Source organism: Chionomys nivalis, chromosome 10, assembly GCF_950005125.1.
Source record: "Chionomys nivalis chromosome 10, mChiNiv1.1, whole genome shotgun sequence".
Lineage (NCBI taxonomy): Eukaryota > Metazoa > Chordata > Mammalia > Rodentia > Cricetidae > Chionomys > Chionomys nivalis.
The window spans coordinates 62,095,564-62,115,092 of NC_080095.1; positions in this window are offsets into that span (position 1 = coordinate 62,095,564).

Sequence of the window (19,529 nt, forward strand, 5' to 3'; positions counted from 1 at the left end):
AATTGTCCCAAGGAAAAGGTAGATAGAACCTTGTGGGGAGGGAGACTCATAGGACAGTAGTGGCAGGAAGAAACGGTACATATGAGAAAACAGCACTTGGGACATTAACCATGTCTCACAGTTCTGGGAAGGGGAGTAGGACACGCATACACAGAATAGGGGAAAAAAAATCTCAGGGATACACACAGTGCCAACTGTTGAGAGTAAGTTCCCGGACAACAAGCGTATAGAATCAGTGATAGGATCAGGCATGATCCCATGGGGGAAATGCAATACAAGGCATGAGATGGAGAGTTCCATCTTTACCATACACAGGAGTTCATATTGGTGGAAGAAGGATGGTGTTATGGGATGGGAAAAGTGCCTTATCAAAGTCTGCCTTTTATAGAGAGATTGAGACATGGGACCCTCTTGTAGAAAAGGGAACTGTGTAAAAGGCTTACAGACATGAAAGAATTGTTTGGTTTGAATATTCTTGTCCTTAAAGCATTGTACCCATGCCTTTAACTTTGTATCTGCAAGTAGCTGTTAGCTGACAGAAGTGTTGCAAGGGCAGGATGTGTCTAGCTCGATATTTAATTAAGCCTGTAAAAATGCTGAACTCTATGCTTAGAATAAGGTTATGTAGGGACTAGAAAGTATATTTGTGGAAGCACAAAGGTGAACAATGGAGGCTTTTTATAACGATTACAATGTATTTCTTAAAATATGATGTATTTCTTAAAAGTCAAAAATAGGAGCCAATAATAAAGCTGTTCATGTAAGCCTGGTACATGAAACTCTGATAAAATATAAATAAAAATGGTTTGAGCCATTTGGGGTCACTTGAGTGTAACCCACTTGGTGGTAAGACTTTTTGCCTTGCATCTACGCCCTTCCTAGTCTCGGGACCTGGACCTGACTGAGTCTAGGCAGGACTCTGGCGTTCACTTGCTGTTTTTACTTCTCAATCAAAGTTTCCTCTCCCTCACTTCTTCCCAGTGCCTAACCAACGCTCTCCTTTCTTCTCCCTCCTCCACACCCCATCCACCATTCCTTCATTGTTTCTCTTCAGATACAGGCAGGCTTCCCATAGATACCAGCCAGTCATGGTATATTAAGTTGCAGTGAGAGAAGGCACCTGCTCTTTTATTAAGGCTAGATGAAGCCATCCAGTGAGAAGAATAGGTCCCCAAAGCAGGTAACACAGTCAAAGACCAACCTTGTTCTCACTGTTAGTGGTCTCACATGAAGATCAAGTTACACACCTGGAACAAATATGCAGAGGGCCTAGGTCAGTCCCACATAGGTTCCCTGATTGTCAGTTCAGTCACTGTGAGCCCCTATAAGCCCAGGTCAGTTGATTCTGTGGGTTTTCTTGTGGTGCCCTTGACACCACTGGGTTTTATAATTCTTTCTACCCCTCGTCTGCAGGATTCCCTAAGACGTGTCTAATGTTTGGCTGTGGGTGTCTGCATCTGTTTCCTGGCTGTTGCTGATTGTATTTTCACATTTGCATTTAGGCATCTGGGTTTGGAATGGTGAATTCTAGCCCCTAATTTCTAAGTTTGGCTTTGTTGGATAGGCATTTTGTTCTTTGGCTTCTGTTTCCTCTTTGGTTTTCTTGTCTCTGTAGCCTGGATTTCTGGAAGGTAGTGTGATCTCTGGTCTAGTTTGAAGTGTCTGTCCAAATTGGGATTTGGCTTTCTGGAGGTCAGCTTGGCCTTTCGTGCATAGGGTGCACCTGTTCTTCTGACTGGAATGGCATGCACCTGGGTTGCTGGAGTCTGATCAATCTGTGTGGCTTGTGTCTGAGTGCTCTCAGTCCCCTGCAGTTGGGGGCAGTGATGCAGGAAGTCTATGACTACAGGGCAGAGTCCAGAAACTGGAATTGTGTGGGCTGTGAAAAGGTTCCTGGGATACAGAATCTAGAGAGAGGGGCCGTTTCACCCATAGGCAGGTCAGTCACTAGTTCTGGCTGGTCTGGCCTGTGCCTGAGTGGCAGAAATCCATTGGGGTTTGAGTCAGGGCTCAGCAGCAGAAGCTGCAAGTTACTGGGAAGATGTGGGCAGGGGGAAGAGTCCTGGGAACAGAATCCCACATTTCAGTTCTTAACACAAGGGACTTCAAGTTACAGCTTCAATCCCATATTGATCCTTACGTTCTGATAGTGGGAGACATCAATATCCAACTCTTGCCAAAACAAGTCACCCAGACAAAAACTAAACAGAGAAATTTAGTTTAAAATGCTGGAGCTAACAGATGTTATAAACCAAATGGACCTAATAGATTTTTGCAGGACATTTTACCCAAATACACACAAAAATATATCTTCTCAGCACTTCATCGAACTTTCTCCAAAATTGACCACATGCTCAGACACAAGTCTCAACAGATACAAGAAAATTGAAATAACTCCCTAGATCCTATCAGACCACCATGGATACAAACTGGATGTCAATAACAACAGAAACAGCATACAGCTTACAAAGTCATGGAAACGGAACAACTTACTATCAAAAGAAAAATGGGTCAAGATAGAAATTAAGAAAGAAAATTAAGACTTTCTAGAATTGAATGAAAATGAATGCACAACATACCCAAACTTATGGGACACAGTGAAAGTATTTCTAAGAGGCAAGTTCATAACACTATGAGCCTACATAAAAAAATTGGGCAGATCTCATAGCAACTTAACAACACACCCTGAAGCTCTAAAAGAAAAAGAAGAAATAGATTCCAAAGGAGTAGACAGCAAGACATAATCAAACTCAGCACTGAAATAAGTAAAATAGAAACAAACAAACAACAACCAAAATACAAATAATAAGTGAAACAAAGAATTGGTTTTTTGAGAAAATCAATAAAATTGCCAAACCCTTATCTAAATTGACTAAAAGGCAGAGAGAATATATCCAAATAAACAAAATTAGAAATGAAAAGGACATAATAACAAACACTGAGAAAATCCAGACAACCATAAGAACATACTTTAAAAACTTGTACCCTACCAAATTTGAAAATCTAAAAGAGACAGATAATTTCCTTGATACATACCACTTATGAAAGTTAAATCAAAATCAGATAAGCGATGTAAACAGACCTACAAGCCTTAGTGAAACAGAAGCAATTTTTCTCTTGACCTCTCTCCTGTCTCTTTCTCTTGCCTCAGTTCCCTCTTCTCTGTGACAGGACATAAAGACAGAAAAATTATGGAGACATAGGAGGATAAAGGTACCTCTTATTCTGGAGTCTGTTTGAGGCTTCTTGTCAACTGAGAATTCAGAATTCCAGCACAATTGATAACATTTGGGGTAAATGCTGCCCACATAGAGACAATATTTGATGTGGTATTCCCCCCTGTATGCTGTGAATGCCATTGGTGAATAAAGAAACTGCCTTGGCCTTTTGATAGGGCAGAACTTAATAGGTGGGGAAAACTAAGCTGAATGCTGGCAGGAAGGAGGCAGAGTCAGAGAGAAGCCATATAACCCCAACGGGAGACAGACACCAGATGGAACTTTATCTGGTAAGTCACAGCCTTGTGGCAATACACAGATCAATGGAGATGGGTTAAATTAAGATGTAAGAGTTAGCCAATAAGAAGCTTGAGCTAATGGGCCAAGCAGTGATTTAAATAATATAGTTTCTGTGTGATTATTTTGGGAGTCTGGGCAGTCAACAAACAAACAAGTGGTCTCCTACTACAAATATTCCTTTTTATATAAGTATAATTTATGCTAACCTAGCAAGACCATGCTTATGGCCTAATCCTATAGGAACTATGTATCATCTACTTTTCTATTGCTTCAATGTATCACCATGACCAAGACAACCTAGAAGAAGGTGTTTACTTAGGCTTGTGGCTCAGGAGGGACGAAAGCCTGCCCCCATCACAGCAGGGAAATATGGTACCAGGCAAGCATCCATTTGGAGCATCAAGTTGAGACACCACACCTTAAACCCCAATCGTGAAGCAGAGAGAATGAAATGGGAACAAGGAGGCTCTTTGTCCTCCATCCTTCCTCCAGGGAAGCCAGACCTTCTAACCTATCCAAACAGCATCACCAACTGGGGAGCAAGTGTCTGAGCCTATGGGGGATATGTTCATTCAAGCCACCACAATCTTTAAGTGGGCCCTTACTGTTTACCCAGATTATTTTCTGGAATATTCAAAAACAAGATTATTGACTGTTTGCAATGGAGATAATCCAACTTCCTGTACGCCAGTGACCTAGAGTTTTACCTTATCAACTGCAATCCTGTCAGGTGGCCCTGGGAACCCATTTAAATTCCTCAGCAAACCTTGAGGATGACAGCTTCAGACACCACCCAAATCTTGCCTATGACTACTGTAAAGACAGTGAAGCGACTCTGTGGAGAAGCTCACACCCACACCCTGGCTCTCAAGTTTGTTTTATTTTCATCCTTGGCACGTCCCTTTCCCTGAACCCTATATTTAAAATCTCTATTAAAATGTCTTTGGGGGCTGTAAAGATGGCTCAGTCATTCCAGGGTACCTTGCATACTCTGGGATTATTGTGGCACCAGCAGAGTATTCTTGGGGAGTGAGGTCATCGTTTCCATGTGCTGGAGAAACCCTGACAGGAGAGGAGAACCCACAGGGACACCTTTGTTCCTAGAGCACTGCAACAAAGGAACCAAATAGTTAGAATGGCGTTAGCACCCTAAAGAAATGGTTGAATCTCTGGGGGTAGCCATAGAAAGAATTTGCCTCCCAGGAAGAGATTTCACCCAGCTCTGGCAACTTATATTAACCTCTCCATATTTTTTTGTCTTTGCTCTATTTTTTGGTAAAATTAGAATATTGATACAGAAAATGTGGGAAAAATTAGGAGTTTTTTGTTTTCTTTGTTTGACTGAACTATAAATAAACCTATTTTCCTTTATCAAAAATTTTCCTTATTTCTTTATGGAAGTGTTGGGTTTATGAACCTTAATTCCCCAAGTAGCACTAAAATGGACCATTATTGCATTTATTTTTCTCTGTCTCATTGCTATTTCTTTATATGAGGTTTCTCTCTATATACAATAATTCTTGCTATAGTTTATTTAATCATGCAAGGGACACTCAGGAGAAAGCAGAATTGTGCAAGTATCCAGGAGACTTCTTTAAAAGGAAGGTGCTCTGAAAAGATGCCTTTGCCCCAGTTAGTCTTAGGGGGATGCTCTAGCCTGAGGGATGGCATCCAAGAAAATACAGAAAGAGTGGAAAACAAAACCTCAACACAAACATACAAAAACATACTTGAGGAAATACATGAGAGAACCCAAGTAATGGGATTTAATTCCCAAGTATTTTCCTTAACCATTGTCATTTTCCAGTCTGCTTTATTGTTTTCTGGTCTTTTGAGATTTCTAGAGGTCTCAGTTTAATTTGACACTAAGTTACCACTGAGGACAGCAGTTGTGATGGAATCGTGGTGGCCATGGTGGTGGAAGTCATGGTGGCCATGGTGATGACAGTGGTGGTGGTTGTGGTGCAGTGTTGCTGAAACTTCACTGATTGTATTTGTTGAGATTACAATGGAGGGCAGACTTCCATTTAGGAAATGTGCTCTTGACAGTTCCTGCATTTGCAGCTGGCATTCCTGTACGAACACAAGGATGGCTGGAATCGTTTTTCTTTTTCTTTTTTTATCATTCTTCACCATATCTTACTTAGTCACTAAATGCTATCTACTCTGAGCAACCTTGATCGATGAGGCAAAAAGCATGTAAATAAGATATATTTGTAGTGCTTGCCAAATAAGAAAGAAATGTATTTTTGCCATTGCAATGTAACTGCAGCAGATGTCTGAATATCTAAAACATAGAAGATGTTGTAAATTAGGACTTTGGTTATTAAAATGCATTAAAATTTCCACCTAATCATTTATGATGGGGTAGAAAACAGTGACACTCACATGATGACCCCTGACAAGTCACCAGCTATCTGGAGGGAAAGTGAACCCACCCCTCTCGCCAAGTGACCATTTAGAAGATTCCAAATATGCAAAGCCTCTGCCAACAAAAATTAAATAAATAAAGCAACCCAGCAACACTGATTGTAACACAGAAAACACAAAGTTACAATGCAATAGTACAGAAACTAACAGTGAGCCTAAATCCAACATACTTCATTACTTAACTGATTTGTATCATGTGACTTTGTAGCATGATTAATAAAATTCCAGATGTATTGGGGTTCAACCTAAAGGTCAGAAAAGCAAAACAGCCAGCTATTGGCTCTTACCTCTATGTCAGTCTGAAATGGCGATTCTGCCTCCAGGAATCTCAGCATGAGGCTGTGTCTGAGAACTGTTTCCTCCTGTTTTATATTCCTCTTTAGGACTGGGATTAAAGGCATGCACCACTACCGCCCAGTTTCTATGGCAAACTAGTGTGGCTACTGGGATTAAAGGTGTGTGTCACCACTGCCTGGTCTGTAAGGCTGGCCAGTGGGACTGTTTTACTCTCTGATCTTCAGGCAAGCTTTATTTATTAAAATATAAATGAAATGCCACTACATGACTGGCTTATATCTGTAACATTGTAACATTCCCTCTAGTCTTTAGCAGTTTTTGAGATTTTAAACAGCTGTATGTTGTTATGAGCTGAATTTTACAGAAAAGAGGAAACCTTCGTGTTAAAGAGTCTACAAGGCTGAAAGATTAGAACTTAGTGCTCTAGAGAGTTGAAACACTGTATACAGAACCAATTATCTGGAGCCACCTTAAGTGCCATTAGCAGCTTTCATCATCTACCCTTTCCTCATCTACCCTTTCATCATCTACCCTTTCCTCAGGCAAGGTGTTCTGAAATAGACTAACAGTCTGCTAGCTTTCATCAACCCCAGGGCTAAGCTCATCGTGAGATCCTATTAGAAGACCATAGCCAGTTTTCTTTTCTTTTTTTAAAAAGAAAACAAACTATCTTTTTTCTTTACACATACCAATCTAAATTCCCACTCCCTTTCCTCCTTCCATTTCCTCCACTTACCTGCCCCCCAAACCACTTATCAGAGGGGATAAGGCACATTGCTTTGGGGAAGGTCCAAGGCCCTCCCTATTATATCTAGGCTGAGCAAATGATCCATCCAAAGGGAATTGGTTCCCAAAAAGCTAGTACAAGCAGTAGGGATAAACCCTGGTGCCACTGCTGGTGGCCCCTCAGTCTGCCCCAGCCATGCAATTGTCACCCACATTCAGAGGGAATAGTTTGGTCCTATGCTTATTCCTTCCCAGTCTGGCTAGAGTTGGTGAGTTCCCATTAGCTCACGTAAACTGTCTCAGTGGGTGTACCCATCATGGTCTTGACCTTTTTGCTCATATTCTCACTCCCCCACTCTTTAACTGGACTTTGGGAGCTCAATCCAGTGCTTCGATGTGGGTCTCTGCCTCTGTTTTCCATCAGTTGTTGGATGAAGGTGCTATGGTGATATTTAAGATATTCATCAGTCTGACTATAGGGCAAGGCCAGTTTGGATCCCCTCTCTTCTATTGCTTAGGGTCGTAGCTGGGGTCATCTTGTGGATTCCTGGGAAATTCTCTAGTGCCGGGTTTTTTGCTAGCCCCATAACGGCTCTCTCAATCAAAATATCTCTTTCCTTGCACTCATCCCTGTCCTACCTCCATCTCGACTATCCCGTTCCCTCAAGTTCTCCTCATCCCTCCCTTTCTCTCCTCCTCTTCCCTTCCATCCTCCCTTCTCCCCCACCCCCATGCTCCCAGTTTTGTCAGGCGCTCTTGTCTATTTTGACTTTCCAGTTGAATCTATGTATGTTTTTCTTAGGGTTCACCTTGCTTCTCTAGGATCATGAACTATAGGCTCAATATCCTCTGTTTATAGCTAGTATTTACTTATGAGTGAGTACATACCATTTTCATCTTTTTGGGTCTGGGTTACCTCACTCAGGATGGGGTTTTCTAGTTCCATGTATTTGCATGCAAATTTCAAGATGTCATTGTTTTTTACTGCTGAGTAGTTCTCTAATGTGTAAATATGCTACACTTTCTTTATCCATTCTTCAGTTGAGGGGCATCTAGGGTGTTTCCAGGTTCTGGCTATTACAAGTAATGCTGCATAGCCAGCTGTAACCCAGCTATCTGATGCTCCCACCAGGGTATTTTCAAAATCTCTTGATTTTGACCTTCTCCTTCTTAAGCTATAAAAACTTCACAAAACATTTCCATATTGGAACACAGTAGTTATGGTGAGCTGAATTTATGTTCCTGGGTTGTGGGCACTAATATTTGCCTCACAATACAGAGAAGATTCTTTTGCATGGATACGAACTGGTAAATTAACTTAGATTTTTCTCTGATTAAATGTGTGATGAAGTAAAGCATCTTACTACAAAAACAAGTGTTTTATAGAAAAACTTCTTATGTGGAGATCTGGAGGCTTCTGATTGTTTCCTTAAAACAGGCTTTCTAGTTGTGAAATAAATTAAATATTCCCCTATTGACAATACTGCCAAATTTCAAAATATTTATAATTTAATGCACATAAAGCTTCATGAATATTATTTCTGCATCTATATAATTAATTTAAGAGTTTATTATATTCCAAGAATCACCAAATATATTTATTTAATTTTTGGAACACCATCCAAGAATAGAGTCATATGAGGAGATTTCTGAGTGCTTGTGAGAAAACCCAAGGAAACCAAGATAAGAGTCTTATAACTTCAATTTCTTAAAAAATACAGATTTGCCATAAGATTATCCTCCTGTGCTTCTTCCAGGAATAGATGATAAGAGTGAGTTTATTTCAATTTATCAATTACAACTGCTATTGTTATCTGTTTATATGCCTCTATGGAAAAACATGTTTTTGCTGCAGCCCTCCATGTGTGGCTTGGCCCTGCAATTGTATACTTTACTCATGTGATTCTTCTGAACCTTCAGAGTATAAACTGTCTGATGATCTGATTAAAGTTGGATATGACGCTTCAGTTAGCCTTATTTATTGGTTCTACTTTCCAGGTCCCACTCCCTGTAGAGAAGTAAACCCTTAATGAAGCCTGATACTTTCTCTTAAAATGCAACATTTGTATTAATTTGTTGAGAATATTTATTTATTATTTATTTTTCATTCAAAAATTTACACTTCCTCCCCTCCTCCCATTCTTCTCCACTCCCCCACTCACCCTCCTCCCTCCTCCTCCCTCCTTAAGAGAGGGCAGGGAACCCTGCCCTGTGGAAAGTCCAAGGTCCTCCCCCCCCTACATCCAGGCCTAGGAAGTTTTGCATCCAAATAGACTAGGGTCCCAAAAAGCCAGTACATGCAGTAGAAACAATTCCCAGTGCCTTTATCAATGGTTTCTCAGCCCCCATTGTCAGCCACATTCAGAGAGTCTGGTTTGATCACATGCTCATTCAATCCAGGTCCAGCTGAATTTGATGAGCTCCCATTAGAACAGGCACACTGTCTCAGTAGGTTGACCAACCCCTCGCAGTCCAGACTTCCTTGCTCATTTTCTCCCTCCTTCTGCTCTTCAACTGGACCTTGGGAGCTCAGTCCAGTGCTCTGATGAGGGTCTCTGTCTCTATCTCCATCAGTTGCTGGACAAAGATTCTATGGTGATATTCGAGATAATCATCAGTGTGATAGTGGGGCAAGGCCAGTTCAGGCCCGAGGACCTAGCTTGGGACATTCCCGTGGACACCTGGAATCCCCTCTAGAGCCAAGGATGGGTGGATTTAGGAGCAGGGAAGAAGATATCTACATTAAGGGAGCAAGAGATTTGTTGAGAATTTTATACTTGTATTCTTTGTATTCCAGTCATAAACACCCCATTATCTGCTGTGGGACTATGGTCTTGTACCCTGTAAAGATTTGTCATTTGTATTGGTTTAATAAAATGCTGATTGCCCAGTAGCCAAGCAGGAAGTATAAGTGGGGCGTCCAGAATAGGAGATTTTGAGGAAGAGGAAAGGCTCAGTCTGCAGTCATCACCCAGATGCAGAGGAAGCAAGATTAGAGTGCCTCACTGATAAAAGATAGCAAGCCATGTGGCTAACATAGACAAGAATTATGGATTAATATAAGATATAGGAGTTATTTAATAAGAAAACCTGAGCTAATAGGTCAATCAGTTTATTATTAATGCAGGCCTTTGTCTTTCTTTGGGACTGAACAATTGCAGGGCCAGGCAGGACAGAAACCTCTGTCAACAATTATCCCCCTTCAACTTGTTCCAGATCCTTCTCATCCATGTCCTCCCAACTTCAGGACCCCATTCTGTTTTTAATTTTAATTTTTTTTTGAGACAGGATTTGTCTGTAGCCCCACCTGTCCTGGAACTCACTCTGTAGACCAGGCTGGCCTTGACCTCAGACATCTGCCTACCTCTGCTTCCCAAGTGCTAGGATTACAGGTGTGCCATTACTGCTTGGCTCTTTTTTAAATAACCCACTGAATTAGTGTTGCCGACATGCCCATGGATGTGGTGCCACTGCCAGAGTATGATCAACCAGGGGCCACACTCATAAAGAGAATGGACTCTCCTTCCCCTAGGAGCTATCAACTGCCAATGACTCCCCAGGCTTCTGTGCTTCTCCTTCATCATGCTGGAATTTTGGCTGACTTGATCTTATGGAGGTCTAGTGCAGATAACCACAGTTGCTGTCCATCCAAGAGACAATCGCAGTGCCATAGCCGGAAGATACTACTTCACAACAGCCCAGAGCTCTGGCTTTTGCAGTCTTTCTGCTTCTCCTCCTGTGATGTTCCCTGAGCCTTGCGGGAAAGGGTGAAATACAGATGATCCATTTATGTCTGCGAATTCTACAAACACTTTTTCTCTGCACTTTACCCAGTCTCAAGCGTGGGATACCTCTCCTCAAATTGTTAGTCAGGAGGGGGTCCCAGAGACCCTCCAACATTACAGGCTATTGACACGCTTTTAATTGCCTATAAGAACTTAATGGTAACATTATGGGTGAAGAAAAAGTCATAAGTATTTTTACCCAGATGTGAACCCCAAGGGCTACAATAATGATCAGCCTGGCAAGGTATGTCCATGGATATAATAGTGGCATGAATGTTATGGGCAGAGCCAACCACTTTTTGATTGAATTTCAGGCCTTCTCCAGAGGAGAAATTCATAGGTGGCAGTGTAAATCTCGACAAGAACCTACAGTTGGGGAGCTAAGGGTTTTGGAATGAACCTTCCGTTGTTATAATGCTAAAAGGAAATAATATCCAACTGCCCTGTAAATATATATCTCTACACCTATAGATAAGTTTACCTATCAGTCCTTATCAGAGAAGCATTTTGATGTAGTGTATGTTAGTTAATACAGAGATTCAAACTAGTTATATCAGACATTGGGGGGTAAACAGTAAATTTCACTTTTGTTATTAGTGATCATAAAAGGTTTTGAAAACGGGGGTAGTAAGGTTTTGTTTTTGGTGTGGGAGGGGACTGAGTGAAATTGTGGTTAAAGATTTAGACCTTCAATGTAGAACACATGTTCAAGAGTCTAGATCCACTAGAAATTTATCACCATGAAATAAACACATTGCTACTTGTAGAATTTAGAGTACAATTACTTTCCATTATACAATTCCTTTAGGGCATAATTTTTCTTTTATATCTCTATGCAAATTTGTTTCAATTAGATAAAGAAAAGGGTCTATTATCTGCACACATTTAATTGTAACATTACATTTTAAACTTGTTTCTTAACATTTAAGCAGCTACAGGCATATAAGAAAATAAATCTCCAGAATATCTTTTGGGCCCTGCATAAATAGTATCCAAATCAATATTTCCCTAAATGCGAAGTCATAGAGAGCTTCCTGTGCAGAACAGGTAGTTTGGGGCTTTTAACTCATGACCTCATGGAATACCATTCATTACCCTGGGACCAAGAACTCAGCTACAAAACACCGTTGCCCTGAGTCTACTGTGAGCAGAACTGGGCTCTGATTTGTCCCTGCAGAAGGGCTGTGAGTGAACTCTGCGGGACTACCCACTCACACTTCAGGTCTGCTCGGGAGTTAATAATGGTACATTGAGCTGATGCTTTACCTAGTTCTTAAGAAGTATACTCTGTTCTTGCTCAGTGAGTTCCAGTTTCTCTCAGAAATCCTAGGATTTCACGTCTGAGCAAATTCAAACGTGTACTTTAATTTTGTTTTGTATGCATACGAATCCCCTCCTAGGATTCAGGCCCCAGTTTTATTTGAAAGAGGAAACTTACATAAAAAGAGGAGGCACTCCGTTCTTAAAGAGCCATAAATAGGATTTTGCTTTTAGGTAATTTAGGAGACTTTTGGGTTTGTTACTTTGGGCCTTGATATGTCTTTTAATTCCTTGCTGATATTTATGAGTCAAAGCACATGAACATCTGTAACGTTGTACAAGGCATGCAGAGTAGTTGGCTAGACAGTGGGAGCAGACTACTTAACTTGGGCAGCTGGGGAAGCTGGTATTCTAATCCGAATGGGACAGGACAATGGATACACATACACAATAGTAAATAGACACTGTCTATAACCAAGAACCCAATCACACACTACACAAATGCAGTATAGATCGTGCAAGGATCTAGGAACTTAATTTAGGGGAACACATTTGAAAGAATGTAGGTGTGTGCTATGAGGAAGGCAGTCAGTGTGGACTGAGAATGGCAGAGGCATGCACTGGACTGTACTGGGAAACATGTATAGGACCAGGGCAAAGAGCTGGATTTTGATTAAAAACATTAATAATCTATTACAGTTTCTGAACTGTGGAGATGACATCATGGCAAAAAGATTTATGTGACAGTGAACTTAGATATATTTTATAGAAGGAAACTCTGTGAGCACAGAGAAATTAAAAAATATATGAAAGTCTATTTAATAGAGATTCTAAGATATTCTATTTTGCCATTTGACTTATTTCATGTTCAGGTGTATTTAGGGAACACCTTCTAATTAGTCTTGGATGTTTCCAAGTGCAACAATAAAGACTAATTGTTTGAATTATTCCTTGAGACCCCCTTCTAATAACTGCCAATGTTATTCTCCAGTGCTCTGTATTTACCAGATTTTAAGATCACTTTTTTTGTTGAACTATTATTTATTATTGTGAAAGATTTAAAATAATGTATTATAGCTACTTTATGAGTGTAGTTCTGGAAATTTATGGGACTATTAAATCAGGATAACGTAAATTTGTTGAAGTAACAAAGCAACTACCAACTCTCAATACTTTCCCACCATAAGAGTTACTTGTGGTAAATATTTATTTATGCTAAATGCCTGTTTGAGTCATCTCAGTATCTCATTGCTGTCCCGAGAACATTAATTCATTATGAACTTCTACACTTAGATAGGGGGAAATGCTTTATGGGTTCCTTATTATCTCCTACACCTTCTAGTCAGGGATACATGTAACTTTCAGCTATGTCCTCTTGGCTAAAGGACATCCACCTGGCTATGCCCATCTGTGAAGGAGCAGGGATGAACTATGCCACCATACACCCCAAAGGATGGAATACAAGATCTGCAGACAGTTCTAATGATCGCTACAGGGGCAGAGCTCCTTCTTGAAGTCCTCACGAGTACAGGTCAGGAAAAATAATATCTTCTCAATGAAATTATTTTACTGCACTAAGAATTATTTCATCTACTGCTTGCGTCTAAAGGTTCTTAGGCCCAGAGAAAATTAGAATTTTAATATAAATGACAAGGTGACCCCTAACATGACTGGAATATGATTCTCCATTATGAACCGATAAATGCAAGAGAGTTTACAAAATTTCTGTCATAGAACTTAGTATTTGATACACACTTGTGCTCTGGACATTTGAGTTCCGGGAAGTGAATAGCTTTTAATGCGAACTTGGGATGGTGAAATAATTTACTCTAATGAGCAAATCATCATATGAGGATTACATAACTGTATGCGGTTTATTCCAGTATACATTGAACTATTATTATTCAGCTAATGCCGATAGATGAACGACAAACAATCAGGGCCCCCGGTGCCTAAGGATCTCTACATATTTAGCATATGAGGGCACAGCATATGGATTTTCAGAGTTTGAAGTCCTCAAGTATTAGACCACGAATCACATTTAAATTCATTTTACAGCTTTTCAGTCACAAGAGGGTAAAAGATTTATCATTCCAGCATAAAGTTTGGATTCCACCTGCTCTGTCTTGACATTTTAAATTCTTCAGCAAAGCATTTGCTTAGATGGAATTAATAGGTGGCGCATAAGGATGGCCGAAGGAGGATAATCCGCGAGAAGTCTGGGCTTCGTCTCCTTAGCCACATCTCTGCTTCCCCAGCTAGTGCTGTGTGCTTCAGTGCCCTGCATTCTCAGGGGGTAGCTCCTTCCTAGGAGGGCCCCTGAAATCCACCGTGAATACAGGAGCCGTTCGTGCTCAGGTCTGTGAGAGTGGAAATGGAGTGGCGTGAACTTGCTGTCTCACCAGTTGTTTACATACACTTAGCTATTAGGGCTGTGAAGCCACATGCTAGCCTTTGCTGTGACTCGGGAAGCCTGAAGATCCCAGTTTATATTTCAACCAAAAAGCTACTTCCTTTTAGAGAAGAAAGGAAAACCTGACTCACCCAGCTACATAGAGGCAGCAATTTTGTCATCCCTCTCCGGTTCTAGTGTTACTGCATCAGTATCAATAATACGAATTTCAGAATTATTAGATTTTTTTTTGTTGCTATCAGTTACTGATACTTGCAATGGTCCTGAGTCAATAGATGCTAATTTTATAAACTTTTTATGATAATACATGTTAAAAGCATTTTATGTCAAGTTTCAAAAAGAAACTGATATTAACATTATGAGCCAGTAGCTACTAATGGTATAAAATAATCTTTAGCTTATACCCCTCTTTTAAGCTTCCCTTTTAACCTGACTAAAAGTTTCAAAGAATTGTGAATAACTAGTGGGCACTAAACAATCACATTGATTTTAGAAACTGCAAAACATCAATGGTAGCAGAAAGTATTTGGCTCCTTGTTGTCATGTCTTTCAGTGTTTGTATCTGAGCTGATGAACCTGGACTTCACACATTTAAATATTCATTACTACTGGAGTCCCACGGACTACCCAGGCAAATGAGGCTAGCCTGCACCAGCACTGATTCTATTTACCAGAAGCATGTCGTTAAGTTACAATAAAGTACGTGCTATGTAGTAATGCTTTTCTAAAACCAATCATTGTGTAATGACTGCCGAACAGTATCTCCATCAGTACATGAGTGTGCTGTGCATGTTCGAACATCCTCAGGGACAGAATTTTCTGACGAACTTATGTCAAAGTGTCTAAACTGAGGATCCCCCTGAGATTCTCCACAAGAAAATACAGGTTCCTTTGCTAACTCTCACCCAGGCTGCAAAGTAACATTTATGACCATGCCTGCAATTCCATATCCACCTCTAGAGGCTCAAGTACAGGATCTTAAGGTTGCACACAATCAGCCCTTGCTCTCCATCTATGCTCCTTTCTAGGCTCCTCCTCCCCCTGCTGTAATGTTATTTTAGGAATTTGCTTTGTTTTCAATTCACTTATGAGACATATATTAAAATAATTGTTTGGCTGGATTTTATCTGAGGTAGTTCAAGTACCCTGGGTTTGAACCCATAAGCAAACCAAAACCTAATTCAGTATAAACGATTGTTTTCCAGGACCATCAGAACAGCCGGGTGATCTCTATGGAGGGACAGTCCCTTGGAATGCATTCTCTTCTGTGAGTCTTTGTTCTATATCTCGTGGACTGGTGCTGTCCAATTTGTGAGCTGCTGTTTCCTCCAATATGTTTCTTAATGGTTTATGTTCTTTACCTTGTCTTGTAACACTTATATGAATGCAAATCAATGAACTTTGATGCTACAGACTAGCCCAGGGGATAATCGAGGCATAGCTTACTAGACTAGAGATATCTTAGTGCTCAGAGTAGAGCTTCTAGCCTCATTTTAAACATACAAATTCAGATAGACTAAGTGGAGAAGGGAGTTAGATCCTTGGAGGTATCATGGGCAGAACTAGGGCAACCAAAAACTTAGAAGTGGCATCAAGATGGTCCAGAAAGGGCACACAGCAAGTTACAATTCTTTTCCTTATATTATTAATCAAGAAATTCATAATTTTACTGTATTGTGCATAGGAAAGCTAAGCTGAAGGAGGATGTTCATAATAATTCAGGACCAAAAGAAAAATCTTCCCCACTCATTTGAGCTATCTAACCATTGCAGGCAAGTATGTGCATTAGATAATAAACTATGCAGTAATTTCTTCAATTCATCATTTAATATTTTCCCCAACTTTTTTACAAATGTAACATTGGTAAAATGTAGAGGGAACAGATATACGTTGCAGAAACCGAAATTGCCATTGGATTTCTGTGCCATTATTCAAGTTGCACCTAGTTTCCTCTGGGACTAAGAAGATTTTGTATACACTATGAATATGGAGCAATTTGCTTATTGTCATTGGCACTGTGCCTAATGCTTGCTATGTTCTGGGAAATCCCTTTGATATTTAGGAAGATTACCGATCATTTACAAAGGGATAATATTTGCGTTCTTTGACATTCCCCCCCTTCAGCTTTTTCGTTTTGCAGCATCGTACCCCAGGAAGACACATTATCTCATGGTCTAGAGCGGTTTCCTCTGCAGAGGAAGTTCAGAGAAGGTGTAGTGGCTAGAACCTAAAGGAACTATGCTTGATGCGATCCACAGTGTGTGCGTGCTATCAGCTGCTGGAGGATGCATAGCGTTCCCAATCAGCTAGCAAAGTCACAGGATGGAACTCAGAAGACCTCTGGGGATTGTTGCATCTTCTCATTCCCCTTCGTGGAGAGCACGAGCTTCGCCCACCGAACTTGCCCTTTTCCATAACTCACTGAGCAGAGCATGCGTGACTTAGGAAGGAGGAGATAGAAGTTAATTCTTTTCTTTATTTTAAAGGTTTTACTTAATGGCTGAAATTGGATGTGCATAGAGAAGGAAGATTCTTTTTTGCAAGTTGTTTACTCTTTCAACTCTTAGTAGCATGACATGTTCAACGAGGGAAACTCCAGGGAGTGCTTCTGGTCTTCCCTGGAAACTGAGTTCTTATGATTTTCAAAAATCATAGATATTTGAGTCTAATTAAAAAGTGGGTCAATCCTACTGAAAACTTAATTTAAAAACCTGAGAAAATAACTAAACCAAAACATACAGTATGCTCAGAACACTGCTTTCCCAGTAAAACATCATTGTGTGTTTCAAGAGCAGTTCGGATGTTTCCTGGTACTTGGTACTAATTTCGCTAATTGCCGCTTGCTGAGAAAAAGCAAATTGTAGCACGATTTATAAAAACTCAGAGACAAAAATTGGGGTTCAACCTGAAGACCAGAAAAGCAAAGCAGTCAGCCACTGGCCCTTACCTCGACTTCAGTCCGAAAATGTTGGTCCTGCCTCCAGAAAACCTCAGAATGAGATTGGGAGTGAGAGTTTTATTATTCTCTCTAGTTCTGGGAGTAAGGGCGTGAACCGCTGTGGCCTGGTTTCTATGGCAAGCTAGTGTGGCTACTGGGATTAAAGGTGTGTGTCACCGTGGCCTGGTCTGTAAGGTTGGCCAGTGTGGCTCTTTGACTTTTCTGATCTTCAGGCAAGCTTTAGTTATTAAAACACAATTGAAATGCCACAACAGTAAACGGTGACAAGCACGATCTAGTCAGAAGTATTCACATATATTTGAAAATACCGTTGTATTTTTTTTATGGAGGAAAGGCGAGGTCAGATACCAGGGAGCAGCAAGCACTGTTCTAATTAGAAGGGTACAGTAGACAGAGAGGAAAGAGTCCTAATTGGCTCCTAAGTCCGATTGTGCTGTATGCCAGCGACTCTCTTCAGTTCCTCATAGAGGCTACTGTCTTTCACCACTAAGCCTTCACCCACACCATCTCTGCCCAGCACCCTCTCCTCTTTGGCTGGCTCCTGTCTGCTTTAGCAGAGATGTAGTCCTGTGTTTCCAGGATGAGTTCAGCCTGGATGAAGAGAAATAAATGCTCAAGAGACTTTAGTGCTCCACATAGAATAGTCTAGTTTGTACAGCTGGGGAATCCAAAGACTGTGAAGAGGAGAGAACCATCAATAGACAAAGAATGACTGTCTGAGACATTATTTTGTAGGAATGTAGTTTTTCCTTTTCTCATTCAGCTGCATAGTTGGTCTTACTTTCAGGTTTTTTTTTTTTTTTTTTTTCTGCTCAAGTCCTTTCCAAAGCTTCCTTAGAAGACTCGTATTTGTGGCAGCACAGAAGATCTATTTCTCTTTTGATAAATGCTACTCTGGCTTGAGTCACATTATCAGAAAGTGCTGAATATCTATGTGAGTTATACTCAATGCTCCGTTCCTTACATACCATATAAAACCCAACATTTATGAAACATTTTTTTGGCCAAGTTTCATTTATTTCTTGACACAACTTCTATACAGCTCACACACGCAGCAGGATGAGCCCCTTGGCTTCACAACAGCACCAGACTGCCCTTCTGGTTATATAATACAGCAGGGCCAAGGTGGCTGGGAAATGTTCATTTATACACTTCACATGCGTTAAAGGTGGCTACACTATGACCTAGGGTAGCTAAGGCAAGACTTGGAGCCACTGCCTGGAGCACTTGTGTCTGACCTACTAAAAATGTACCCAGTCATTAAAAATGGCCAGTTGGGGAATAGGCCATGTATAAAATACACCATATAAAATTTACTCATTTACCTTTTTAAAAAACAATATTTAGACTTTAAACCTTTGACCAACTTGTCGTGTGGTTCCATTATGATAGCAAGAAGCACACTTGCTGCGCTTCAGCAACCTGGCTAATTTTGTTTGTTTGTTTGCTTTTGTAAACTATAACATTTTTGATAAAATAGCCAAATTTAATCTCTTCTTTATAAATCTGTTAGGTTACTTCCAAGACACTCCCCAACCCCCCAAACCAGTCTGACACTTACTGACATGTTTAATTCGAACCTGTATTTGTAGTTTCTAAAATGCTGATCCGCAGACCCATTCTGGTTACAGGAGCACCATGAAGACACAGGGGCGGGAGAGGTGAAGCATATTTCTAATGTTAAATATGATCTGTGTCTGATTGTCTAGCACTTTCACTCTGTGATATTTAAACATTTAAAACATTTGAACAGGTCAGCCCCACCGTCTCAGTGGGTGGAAGGCCAGCTGGACTGGGACTGAAAATGCTTGGGTTAAAACCGGACTCTCTGAACATGGTGGACAATGAGGGCTGCTGAGAAGCCAAGGACAATGGCACTGAGTTTTGACCCTACTCATGTACTAGCTTTGTGGGAGCCTAGGTGGTTTGGATGCTCACCTTCCTAGACCTGGATGGAGGGGGGGAGGACCTTGGACTGCCCACAGGGCAGGGAACCCTGACTGCTCTTTGGACTGGAGAGGGAGGGGGAGGGGAGTGGGGCGCAGGGAGTGGGGAGAGGGAAAGGGAAAAGGGAGGCGGGGAGGAGTTGGAAATTTTTAATAAAACACTGGACTGAAGTCTCATGATCCAAAGGAGGAGCA